Raw genomic sequence first — 13433 nt, forward strand, 5'->3', positions numbered from 1 at the left:
GGAACGGGGCAACGTCTCACTCTTGCTTTCTCCACCGAGACCCACAAAAGGAATCCTCTCCATGTAATGTGGGTTCCAATGGCTCTGTGAGTATTGCTTACAGAGCGTGTCAAAGCCACAACAACGTAATTCCTCCTCTTAGATAAGGTCTGTGAACTCCCCCAGGAGAAGTATTAGAGAGCCTGCAGGAAAATGCTTATGAGACAAAGGGAGCCCCAGATGTGACTTGCATCTGGTGTGCAAAGCAGGGACGTCACATACGAGGCAGAGATACCCAGCTATGGAAAGTGACATTTTTAACATCCCTTGAGAACAAAAGGCTCCCGGATCTCCTGTCCCTACAGGCCCTTGTCCCCAGCCCCTCTCCAGGTTTCCTGCAGCCCCTTTAGGCACTGGAGCTGCTCCAAGGTCTCCCCTTCAGGAGCCTTCTCTTCTCCAGGCTGCCCCAGCCCTGCTATCTCAGCCTGTCACCATTAACCAAGTTTCATATCTGCAATATCCATTTGGCTATTGTGCTTTGCCAGATGTGCTCTAGCTACCACCAAGTTACTGCTTTGTGTCAATCACATAAACCAGAAAGAACTATCACCCTACCTGAAAGCAAACAGTGCCCCTATCCCATGCCTCATTTGGTCAGCTTTGACAAGAGGCCACAGCAATAAGAGAACTCCTTAAAAAGAAGAGAAACCTCATGGAAATAGCAATGAGAAAATGTAAGCGGAGTTTAAGAGCCACACTGGAGCGTGGCACGTTCATGGATACCCAGAAATTCTGCCTAAGTACCAATGGCACGGGGCTACCAATTTGCGCTTCTCAAATAAAGGCGAGTTAAAAACTTGGCAAGCCAAACTTGGCAACCAATTCTGGGTAATACCTGAAGGTTTTTTGCTCACTTAGAACACCAAAACCCAGCTGAAAGGTGGCAATGCCTTGAACTGATTCACTGTGGTAGTATTTAGGTTGCATAGACCTGATTACCGATTGCCCCAGCACTGATGACTGGCAACTGCTACGTGAGATAGTGGACAGGAGAAGTGAATGCCACCGGTAGTATCTGTACCTCTCATGTGCTCATTGAGGAGCTTTGCTCACACACTCAGGATTGAAACCAAGGTCACTTTGGGGCTTGGAGAACAAGACCCAGGAGGGCAATTGAAAATGTTGGATACTTCTGCCTTCCTCTGCATCACCGAGGAGCTTCATCTAAGAAACTTAACTTTTAGTTATGAGGCTACTTCATTTAATACATGAAATCCTGAGATAAGCTGCCCCCCTGATCAAGGGATGGCACATTATACAGGACACTCCATGTAGACCTACATGGCTTAAAGGGCACTGGGGTATGTGTCCTGAAGCATGTAACAAAACAGATGGAACAGAAGTTTAACGGTCTCCTCTGCTCTAATGTCTAGTACTGAGTTCCAGGGATGGGACCTGGATGACCCAAGTGATCCTCTTCAGTTCAATATACATTATTCTTTTCCTTTCCTGTGCTTGATTTAAAAGAAAAAGGGGAAAAAAGGCTGACTGCAGCCTTCAGCATACTTATGAGATTAGGGTAATGAGGAAGAGACCGTTCTATAAAGCAGCTCTTAGGCTCTTTCATGTTTCAGAATGCAGCTGGTTTCAGCCTCCCAGCTGGCAAAAAGGGGACTCCTCACCCTAAGGAGTCTGCTTAATCTGGAGACTTCTCAATCAGACACAGCTGAAGCAGGGGCATGATTACAGGCCTTGGTCAAGTGTTGCAATGCAAAACCATTTCTATCAACCACCATTCTGTAGGCTCAGTGCAAACCAAAGGCAGCAACAGTCAAGTAACTCAACACTTGCAGCAGCAGAGGCCCCGCACACAGCCTGGCCAGCAGAAACATCCCCAGTATGTGCTAAGCACCCCCTGTAAATCCCCTGTCGGTGTTCACAGGCTGGTTTTGGCCATAAGAAAACTCAACTGTTGTCAGTACAGTGGTGCTCTCCATACCTCTGGGGAGCTCCATGCTGTCAGAAGCCATCACTGTCCATGACAAGACCCCCCTGTCTGTCTCTGCTGTTACTGACCACTGAACTGAAATGCTTACGATAAGCCAGATGAGCCAAGACCCCTCCTCATTTGTGAAGAAACAAATCAATATACGCAGGCTATTTTAAATCCAGCTTAAACCCCAGTTCATATAAAGAAAAGGGGCAGGGGAAGGGCAGGTTTAGCTGCTTCCACCCAGCTTTCACGGCACTGAGCTACAGGAGCCAAATACCTTCTTGCTCTGCTCTCAAGAGGACAGCTTCCCTCTCTCCCAATGCTATTTTGCCTTTGATGACTCACAGCAAAGCACCAGCCTCTGCTTGACCACTCTGTGGCACCTGCACATTGGAATGACAGAAAGAAGAATGTGGGAATAAAGATAATCAAGGTAAAAAAGGAAAGTTATTGTGGACGAAATTCTCAGAACAATAGGGTGTCACTGGGCCACTTTCCAACCCATCTCTCACACCGGATAAAGCCAGATTTTGGACCCCAAACGGGTACCATTTGTGGACAGGAATGTATTCAAATGTTAAGAAGAACTGGAACCAGCATTTCAGACCATACCCGAGATCAAATTCCGGATGACCAGATCACTTAATGCCTTGCTTCCACCTCCAGCAAACAAGACTCTGCCTTTCTGGTCTAATGCAAGCAATACCAAAGGCTCCGGGAACACAAGCAACAGAGTGGAGGAATTCAAACCCTTCCCTCACATTGTAAAAGGTGCCCACATTGGCTCTATCAGAACATGAGGCTTTTTGCTTCACAAACATACCAGGGTCATTAAGTCCCCCCCTTTAGCAGAGTTTTCCATTGTGTCTCTGCATAGGCATGGATAGGCTGAGAGAGGCCAGGCACTGGAACCTCCCTTATTCTACACAGAGGAGTATATATAGGATTGGGGAATGGAGAGGACGATTTTGATTAATCCAACATAAATAAACCCCCCTGAAAATACAGTGAAGAACAGAGGCTCAGACTTCTGTACATGAAACCCAAGGGCTACACTGGTACCCAGGGGCAACTTCATAATCCTCAGCTGAGCCGCACAAGGCATTGATATAACCCCCAGGAAAGAGTCAAGGGCAACAGAACAATCCATTAATAAGACCTATAGGGATGTTCATATAGTTCAAATTCCTCCTTTCAGCTGCTGTTTTTAGTGCAAGCAGGTACATACAGCAGGATCACCATTTCTATTCTGCTCCCTCTGCTGTTGTCAGAGCCCTTTCTTCTATGGTCTCCAATGGCTTTTAATTTAAATCATTCATATTCTCCAACCCCATAAGATCTGGTTAAGTACTCTGAGGCTTGTTCATCTGTCTACTTGAACAGTTTTCTTCTAAGACGTATCTGTAAGCTGCAGAACAGTTCTATTCCTCTTTAATGAAGCAGCTTTCTGTGTTACAGCCGATTGTTTCAGCTGTGTGCTGCAAGCAGTGCTCCTATTCCCGAAAGGGAACACTGTCAGGTTCTAAATGTGCCTCTGCACCTTAGGTGTAAAACTGTGCAGGAGCCCCTTATTGTATCAGCTGCCACTATTCAGCTAGAAAAAGAAGAAAGGAGGTGGAGAGGCAAAGCATGAACAGCAGCAACATCCCAGGACTCAGCACTTTCTGTACTCAGGGACACGTTTCTTGGTAGCTTATTCTATTTCCAGTCTTGCCTTCCTTGAAGATGATGCCTGTTTGGCCAACATGGTGAAGATGGCACACTCCTATTTGTTTTGATGAACTAAAGCATCCCAATGTAAAGCTGGAAGCACTGGAAAATGGAAATGATCCAGAAGTTACTCAAATACCTTTCCCTATCCCAGCACCTGTAGAAATAAGACCCCTGTACCAGACACCTAACTGAAGGTGACCTACCCACTGTCTCCAAAACAGTAACTATGGCCTGTTGTCTCTACTCCTCCTCCTTCTCTTGAGGGACCCCTCATTCCCCCCTCCCAGCCTACCCATGACACAGCAGCTTTGCTTCACCTTTCCAGAGCTTTACAGACAAATCCCTTTACTCATCTGGCTGGCTTTAAGGAAGCATCCTAAAGATCTCCAGAAGAGATGACCTCTTGCCACTCTACACGATGGAAGGCAGCAGCAGTTATTCATTTTGCCAATATAGAACTTATGACACCTCTCTAAGGGTAACCAGCAGCAAACCTGAGTGCCCAGTGATGTCAATAAAAAGCTACTGGATGGCATCTATTAACACCCACAGCCTAATCCCTAATACCTGCACTGTTGAAACAGGAGCACTGGTTTTGGTTAGAGTTAGAAGGGACCTTGAAGATGATCTAGAACATAGATGTCCAGAAATACTCTGCAGCGTTATCTTGGTACTTCTGCTTCTAAATGCCTTTACCTTAGGAATGAATTACTGAAATAGAAGTGCCAGGACTGTAAACCCCTATGATTTAGTGTTTAGAAAGAGATCTGCCTAATTCTGAAGGCTCACTAACAGCATCTGGGGGAGGAAGGGCTTGTTCAGCAATATGGCCAAGAACTGGCTCCCTGTCTTGTTCTTCCTAATAGCAATCTAGAACAGGAAGGGTAGGCCCTCTGCTTGGTATTTCAATGAACTCTTGGATGGTTACCATGAGGTATTCCCTCTTATTCCCTGTGGCATGGCAAGCCTTAGTAAAGCAAAGCCCTTGGGGAAGCAGTGAACTGCAGAGTGAACAGCCTGCACAGGAAAGCCCTTGTTCACAATGCGAACTCAAGTTTTGCCAAGGGTGGGATCCCTGAGCAGGGATGATTTCTGTCATGCAGTAAGGCCATCCTCAAAAGACCCAAAGGAAAGCATGACATCTAAGCACTGCACTGAAACCAACTATTAGACAGGCCAAACTCATTTAAAATCAAATCCAACAACACTTAACTGGCTGCTAGGCTAAGCCACTTACTCTTCAGAGACCAGAAAGCCCAGTGTGGCTCTTGAGGAGAGCAACACAACTGACAGCAGTGCACTTGGATGATCATGTTTAGAAACTGGTGGTTAAGGATCCTGAATTACCACGGGATTAAGAGCAGAGCAGACAGGATCTCAAGCGATCCACTGCTGCTGTCAAACACACACAGCTCCACCATCCTTTCCACCCAACCTCAAAATACTCACAGAATAGCAGGAATATGCTCTTTTTCTTCCTTTTTAAACTCATACCTTTTTATGGGTACAATATTTTCAAACCCAACTCCTCCTCAAGCCTGATACCAGCAGGAAAACAACTTGAACGGTAGGTAGCATCACCTTCAGGCTGTTGCACAGCCTTGTCTCACTTCGACATTTGTCACTATGGTGCATGGATTAATTTAGCTATGGTGTTTTGAAGCCTTTTAAGTCTGCCTAGAATCACAGGGAAAGTAAAAATAACCTGGCAATACCGAGCTCTGGGTGTGCTGCAGGAATTTACATTTCCAGGGATGAGCCTGTGAACGGTGCTAGTGAGGAGCCTTCCAGGGCAGACCAAGGGGTGAAGCACTCCTTGGTTATTTATAACAGAACAAGCCATTTTCCTTCTTACCTCAGCAATGCCAACCATTCTGGTTATCACCTCCTATTACATCCATCTGGATTTTCCAGTAATTCCTAACTGGACGCATGTGTAGTAGTGTCATGTTAAAATAAGGCTCCTGTCCCCAAGACCAAGGGTCTCAGCTTTCCTAAGAGACTTCATTCACTCTCTGAAGTAGCTCAAATCATGCTCGCACAGCACTTGCACATTGGAGCAATCCCACTGAAATCCATCCAAGAGCTCCTGTGACCAGTTCTGCTTAGCACAAAGGAGAGTACAGAATCTGTTATGAAGCAATCCCCCCTTAGATATAAATTAAATGCACTTTGGGTAATCATCTCCTCTCTCACACACACGGAAAAACTGGAGGGACAGAAAACTACATTTCAAAACCTGTAAATAAGACATTATTGGTTCTAATACATACGAGCAAGCTGATCCAGTTGAAGATGCCGCTGCTTGCTGAAGGGGGGTTGCACCCCTGAAGGTCCCTTCCAACCCAAACTGTTCTATGATAACACAGGAGCCTCCTTTCTGGCTGGTAGAGCAAGACTGATGCTCCCCTACTGCAGGGTTAAATGCTACAGCCACAATTAAAGAGCTAAACACTCACAGCAGGGCTTCATTACCTTGATTATCAACCTGGCACGATCCAACTTCTGCTGAGTCAATGTGGCTTTAAAAGCAGTGGATTCTTCCCTTCTAAAAAAGACTCCCTACGTCTCTGAGGCTGTTAGGGTTAGCATGGGCTATTTATAGGCCTCAGTGAAAAGGAGGAAGCCTTGCTCTGCTCTCCTACTGCTCGCTGCTGGTAAGAGCAGCTTGCAGGATCTCAGCAGAATCACTGCCTTCCTCTGACAAAACTGCCGTTATCAACAGGAGACAAGTGCATGGCAGCGAGATAAATCAGTGCTAGGACAGAATGACTCGGAATGAGGAGGCCATCTGACTGACTGTGCTATGGACTGTAGCAGCCAACTTGGCTACAAGCACTTTCTTTCTCTTCCTCTCTCCCTGCATCCTGAGAGCAAAGCAAGGGCCAAGCTGTTATCCCTGGTGGAACAAACATCCTTTCTGACATACTGATACTGAGAGCTGCTGCTTGGTTTGCAACTGACTCACACAGAGCTCTGACATCTGTACCTGCCTTTTGACTGATTTCACAGGACAATGGGACCACTCCAGGAGGAAGACAACCCCTTGATTCTAGGGACCAGCCTAAAACCCATGGCACTTTTAGCACTTGCTTCAACCACAACTTCTGCACTGGTGTTCCTTTTAAGCAGCTCTTGAGTTTACACCACCCACACAACCTACTGCATCCACCTTCCATGGGTGCTCTGGGGCACTGGCCACCAACAGATACCCCAAATGGGTTGTGGCATCAGAGATGTGCTATACCCTCATCAGGTTACATAGCTTGCCAGTACTAATGATACAGAGGCAACGATGACACAGGATCAAGGGCATGATCTGAAGGATCTGGATTCAGGCCCAGGTATCTATTTGTGCAGGAGATCATGATGAAACGGGCACATTCCTTTCCAATCACAAGCTCTATACACTGTAATCATCTTTCAGCAGGCCACTACTGCAAACTGCTATAACTTCGGGGATTTTGGTGCAATAAAACCTTTAAATTACAGCTCAGGCAAACTTGTGGAACAAGCTGCAGCTGAGCTCTGCTGTTTAAGCTTAAAATCATATAATTAGTGGGCCTTTCCTATACTTTCCACATCAGGACTCTGTCATGCCTCTCTCTGACTGACAAAAAACCAGGTCTCATCCATTACCAGTAACAGTTAACAGAATTAGAAAGGTGCCTGTTTCCTTCTTGGTTGCAACCAGGCAGCAAAGTGCTTTATAACCCCAAAACCTCACACATATCCAGCAATTGTTTGTCTTAGCAGATCAATGACAAGTGTTAGCACCCAGATCTGTATATGCCTGAAACATCTGATGCTTACTCCACTGAAGAAACTCATGGTTGGACAGCTCTAGCTCATACCTTACATGTATCATACAAATTCAAAGCCTTGCAGTTTGCTGGGGTAGGACCTTTAGCAGTGAAAACTGTTACTGGGATTGGTGCACAGTTCAGCCTGGAGCAGAGGTCCCATGACTGTCAAATGATGGACATCCTGCATGCAAAGCTGAGCTGATATGTAATGTCATGCAGGAACAAGTAGAACAGATTCTGAGATTCACTTGTACCTCTTCTGTACCATTAGAAATGAGCATCATTCCACTTGCAATTGAAAATGGGACTTAAGACATTCTAAGTGTAAGCCCAAAACATTAACTTGCTGTTTGAGATAGGGTGGTAATTTAAACAGGGGATTTTAAAAGGTAAATTGGGAAGTGAGAACAAAGGAATTTATTTGTGAAATAATTGTAAATGGACTTTTCATGCTTCTATTAAATATTTAACCGTGTTATAATGGCATTTAAAAGCAGAGAAATTCAAGACCAACTATCAACATATAAATACAATGCAGCTTCTCCCTGCAGTCACAAAGCATCAGACCTATTTCTAACCCAAGCCTTTGCCTGTTACCCAATGCAACAAAACAGCTAGTCATGTCCACGTGAGAGATTTCGTGGACATCATGTACCTCTATGCAGCTGCAGCAGAGCAGGACCCCAGGAGCTTGACCAGACCATAAGGAACCTCTCAGCAGTGAGGATCCCTTTCCTGAAAGCTGAGCAGAGCTTCGGACAGGCAAATGGCTTCATTCCACCCTACAGAAGGTGCCTATGGGGAGCAGGGAGAGAACGTCTCTTGTGAGGGCACAGAGAGAGCCAGAAGGAAAGACTGGGTTAATCTGTGGTCCTTGCCTTCCCTGTGGCTAGTGGCACAGGTACATTTTAACCCCTTGTGTCAAATACAGGGACTGTGTTAGTTTTCTTACAGAGCAAGCTTCCTCCATCCCCAACGTTCCTCAGCATCACACTGAATTATCAGATGCAGAGGAGCTAACCTTAACCCTAACCCTAACCCTAACCCTAACCCTAACCCTAACCCTAACCTTGTGGTGGTGACAAAAGCAACAAAGTGCACACCTTGACTCTGCTATGCATGATGCCCATCATGTGTCCCAAGGGAGGATGGACAGGCTCTGCAAAGGCACTCTGCTGCTTCCCCACAGGCCAGCAGGAAACACAAGCAGACGAGAAGAGCTGCATCCTCCCTCTGCAGATACCTATGGGACAGGGATGGCAGTCCTTCAGGAAGTATCCAGTGGAGCTGGGGGAATCTCTGGCTGCTTACACTTTGCTAGAGAAGGGTGGGAGCTAACAAAGACACCACACACCTTGATGAGGGGCTCCAAAGGCAGCACAGAGCAACACCATCCTTTGCAGTCGCTTCCCCCTTAGGCACCAGGCAGAAAACCCAGCCTGAAGTTAGAACCTTATCAACTTCGAGCTGTATTTGTAGGGAACCAGAAGATCTATGTTTGTTTTCAAGGCTGTTTAATTACCTTGGTGAGGCTAACAAAGGAACCTTCTGCTGCTTCCAAACAGAAGAGCCGCAGCTAATCCTGAGAGCCTCCCCTCCGCTCCCCAGATCCGTGGGTGCGTGCCTTTTATAAATGGGAACTCATTCAAATCCTGTCACCGTTTCCCCCACCGGCTTTTTTTAGCTCCGTTTCCCTCTCGCTGGTGTCAGGATACAGCACACACCGGGGACAGCTCTGATCTTATGGAGATAACCATAGGTGGGTAGATTCGTTTCCTTTCAGTGCAGACTGGGAGCTAATCCAGAGGTCGAGCCAGAGAGTTAACAGCTATTTGAGAACCTCATCTAAAAGAAAATCCCTTTGTGTGGTGTCTGCCAGGCCTTCGGATGTGAATCCTGAAGAACCTCGCTGCGAAAGCTGCTCTCTGTACCACCACGCTCCAAGTCTTAAGGAAACCGAAGTTCAAAGAGAGCTGGGTTTGCAGCTATGGAACAAGCACTTTCTTTGCCACATCAAAAGCGCTGATAAAAGCAGTCCCCCAATTCAGGAGACAAGTATATTATTTGATGCTTTAATTTGACAGCGTGCTAGCATTAATACAAAGATCTCCTTTCTCACCCCGTTACAAGACTGATTTTATGCATTACAGAGGAGTGACAAATGCCCAAAACACGGCTAATCAAAGTTCCAGTTTCTATGAAGGTCATGTGTGTCCTCTGAGGCCTGACTTTCACATGGGTTGTTTGGAAACCACTGACTTCTTAACCTGTGAAACTGGCCAGAATTCCTATGAAGTCCATAAAAAGGTGATCTATGCCCTGCACGCTTCTCAAAATGCTGCTGACTTACTGCAGCTCTTACGGGTTCTGCAAGGTACCGATGCCAAGGATGCACAACTCAATCCTTGCTTTCATTTTCAGAGTGAATGCCATGACCCTTGTTGCACTGGAACTTTATCTGGGTGAGGTATGCATGCAGGTGATGCTACCCTGGGAAGAGCAGGAACGGAGGACAAAACACTGTCCAGTTACTTGGTCTCTGATTCTCAATAAGGAACTTAATGAGTTTCCCTGCTACAAAGCCAATCTTCCTTCCTATCATCCTATCATCCCTATCAAGGGACCTTAAATCTCACCCAGTTCCAACCCCTGCCACAGGCAGGGACCCCTTCCACTGGAGCAGCTTGCTCCAAGCCCCTGTGTCCAACCTGGCCTTGAGCACTGCCAGGGATGGGGCAGCCACAGCTTCTCTGGGCACCCTGTGCCAGTTCCTGTAGTTCCTAAGGATGAGGAGTGTGGGGTGTCTGTGCTGCTGCTTCTTCACCAGGGGGCAAAACAGCATGGCAGAGCAGAAGGAATTTGCACTGTTCTAGCTCTGAGGAAGACCCTAGGTCAACAGACAGACAGTCATTTACAGGCTCTTGCTTTCACATTTTTGCAGTTAAGAATGGAGGAAAGTGGTGATTTGTATTTGCAAACCTTGTTTAAGAGACCAGATAAACCAGCACCATAAAAGCAGCGCACCCAGATGGGGGCAGACATGCTCCTATGGGCCTGTGATGGGTTAAACCCTAATCCCAAATGACAACGCACGTGCGGTAGCGACACGCGATCCCTCTTTGTGAGACCACTCCTGAACTCCTGCCAAAACCCGGCTCTGCTGCACTCAGTGCATCAAGACAATGGAGGAACAATGACAGGGCTGTGAAACGTGCTGGGATTGACAGTTCCCATTGTTCCCAAACCTGGTGACGCACAGGCATTTTCGGATCAGCGCTGCCGCACAGAACGGGTGTCAAGCAGATCGATGGGCTCTTCACGAGTCACTCCTCTGGGTCCCACTGCTGCTCCAGTTTTGTTCTGTGCCTGCTGCTGCTCTGTTGCGTGCACTTGCCACGTGTGATGCCAGGGTGCATGGACCGGATGGGGAGTGAGAGCTGCCTGGGACTTGGCATGATGCTCTAGGTAAGCCAAGTCCTAGCAGGGGGTAACTTGGCCTGAAAATGCTTTTTTTCCAGGCACAGAAACGAGGCACTGGTCTCATTTGAGCAGCCAGTCTGATCTGGAGTTGTGACTGTCTGCAGTTCATCTGGGTGTAAACACATCGAGCCAACTATAGAAGAGTTACTTGGTTTGTAGCTTGTGCAAAAGTTGTAGCTCACTTGAATCACAGTGCACTTGAACAAAGGGGTGAAAACACAAATGCAACCGAGGCAAAACAAGACTGGGGGCTCTAGAATCTGCTTACCCAGTACGTGATTGACCACAGTGTTTACACTGGGACTGAAGGAGGGTTAAGGTCCAGAGAAAGAATCAAATACTCAAATTCACTACCTGTGGACACGTATAAAGCCTCCCTTCTGGACTTGTGCTCTATGCTTCCAGCACTGACCAAAATATCACACATTGGTTTGGGCTGGAAGGGACCTTCAAGCTCACCCAGTTCCAGCCCCCTGCCACAGGCAGGGACATTTTCCATTAGGTTGCTCCAAGCCCCATCCCACCTGGGAATGCATGAGCTCTGTGAGCAGACGAAGGATAACCCATTAAGGTTAAAGCCCCTGGAAACAAGTCAAAACCTGTGCAACGCCCATCCCACCCAGGTTTTTAATATGACTGCGGCTGAGGGAAACAGAGAGGAAAAATAACCTGCTGCCTTTGGAAAACCTTCATCTTCCAAGGAAAACGTGCACATAAAACTGAAGATGGGATCAAGGTCTGGTGGCTTCTCATGTAAGTCAATGGAGGTATGCCAATTTGGGCTGGCACCAAGCATTTTACAAGACATATGAGTCCACTGAACCAAGTGTTTTCCAATGCAACCAATTAAAGCTACTCCAAGGCAGCATTTTTCAGCTTCTGCATCCTCCCAACTGCTGCCAGCATGCCACAGCTCTCACTGAAGCCTACTCACTCCTCTGTTGCTGGAACTCTTATAGCCTGGGAATCTGTAATGCCTCTCCCACATAGATCATCCCCAAGCAGTAATGACAAGCAACTGTTCTCTGCACCATCGGGTCAAAAACCTAAGGCAAGTGTGGCTTTGACTGCAACACGAGCTCTCCTACCTCAGGCACCACTGTGGGTTGAAGCCCTCAGACAGACTGATCCGATGCTGCACTATCCACAGCTCAGCAGTTAGAGGCTGCCTCTCTCCCTCCCCGTCCCCCTCCCTTTATCTGCTAATGCACAGGGATAGAGAAGCAAACAAATCCCTTCAAACGAGGTTATGGGGGATACAGGAAATCTATCAGTCACACAGTGTTTGTCTAGCGCCAGTGACTAAACTTGAGAGGTTTATGTTGTTTGAACTAGATCCCTGGAGAGGTAACAAGCCCTGGAATATCATCTGAAGAGTTGTGCTGACCTGAGAAGGCAATGTTCTCCTAGGCTTTCACGTTATCTACCAGAAAATCAAGCAGAAGGTAGTAGGGATAGAATTAAACCCCCCAAAGGTGCAATGGAGCATCACTTTGATGCATCCCAAAGGTGTTCAAAATAACCAACCTCAAACCAGGAACTAACCATGCCCAGTTGTACCAGAGTCCAAGCTCTCCCTCAGCCTTTTATGGAGCATCTCAGCCTAGATCAAAGCATCCACCTCCAAGATGGGCAGTGGGCACACCGGTTTGCCTAGACAGCTGTACGTGATGGGGTTTACAGCTCCCTCGGCTCTAAGTATAAATGAATGGTACGAGCCCCTGGGGAAGGTGACATAGCAACTAAATATCTGCTTCATTTCAGGAATGTCATTCTTGGCACTTGCATCACTGCTAAACACAACCAAGCACTGCACTAAGAGCGAATGGGTATCTCTTTTTTCTTGCACAGATTAGGGAAATGACACTGGTTTTAAGCTCAGTACCATAGGATGCCTGGGGCCACCATTTCAAGAAGGGGTGGCCCCAACACCCCCGGGAAACACAGGGAAAAGCAGCCTACATCTATGGCTTCAGAAAAGGCAATAATTCAAGCTTAACATGGGGACCCTCCTGCATTTGTGATACATTGGGTTAAACACTCAGAAGTACAGAGAGGAGCTCAATGGAGCCTTCCCCACCAGACGCTCTCACTGTACGGATGCACTTAACTCTGTGCTCTGTATTCCCTGGTTTATTCTGACCAAGCAGCTCCTGAAAGCACTGTCAGCTCCTTCTGGCATCAGCTCGGAGGCGATGCTTGTTCCTCTAGCTGAAGGGACAAGCCCCACAAGCACACCCTCCTGCCATACCGTGCAAGGCAGTATCTCCAAAGCAAAGCTGACCAGTTAAACCTCACTGGAATGAAATTATCCCCCCCTCAGCCTGAGACCCTCAGGCAGCAATGTAACCTCCCAGCAGCTCCCAGCACCAGGAGAAAAGCAGCTGTGTGCCTAGTGCTGAAATGACCACAAAGACGCCGGGAAAGGATCCCTAAAAAGCAGCCGGCTTCATCTGATGGTT

The 13433-nt window shown here is 47.1% G+C and overlaps 1 protein-coding gene across 3 annotated transcripts in view; it reads right to left on the minus strand.

Moving 5' to 3' along the window:
* ELMO1 (engulfment and cell motility 1) overlaps nt 1–13433 on the minus strand; it is a 223971-nt gene that overhangs the window by 63870 nt on the left and 146668 nt on the right. The gene's annotated exons all lie outside the window — the stretch shown is intronic.

This window comes from Neopsephotus bourkii, unplaced genomic scaffold (assembly GCF_033783945.1).
Source record: "Neopsephotus bourkii isolate Nb327-2 ecotype Australia unplaced genomic scaffold, CSIRO-AGI_Nbou_v1 NB_1417, whole genome shotgun sequence".
Taxonomy (NCBI): domain Eukaryota; kingdom Metazoa; phylum Chordata; class Aves; order Psittaciformes; family Psittacidae; genus Neopsephotus; species Neopsephotus bourkii.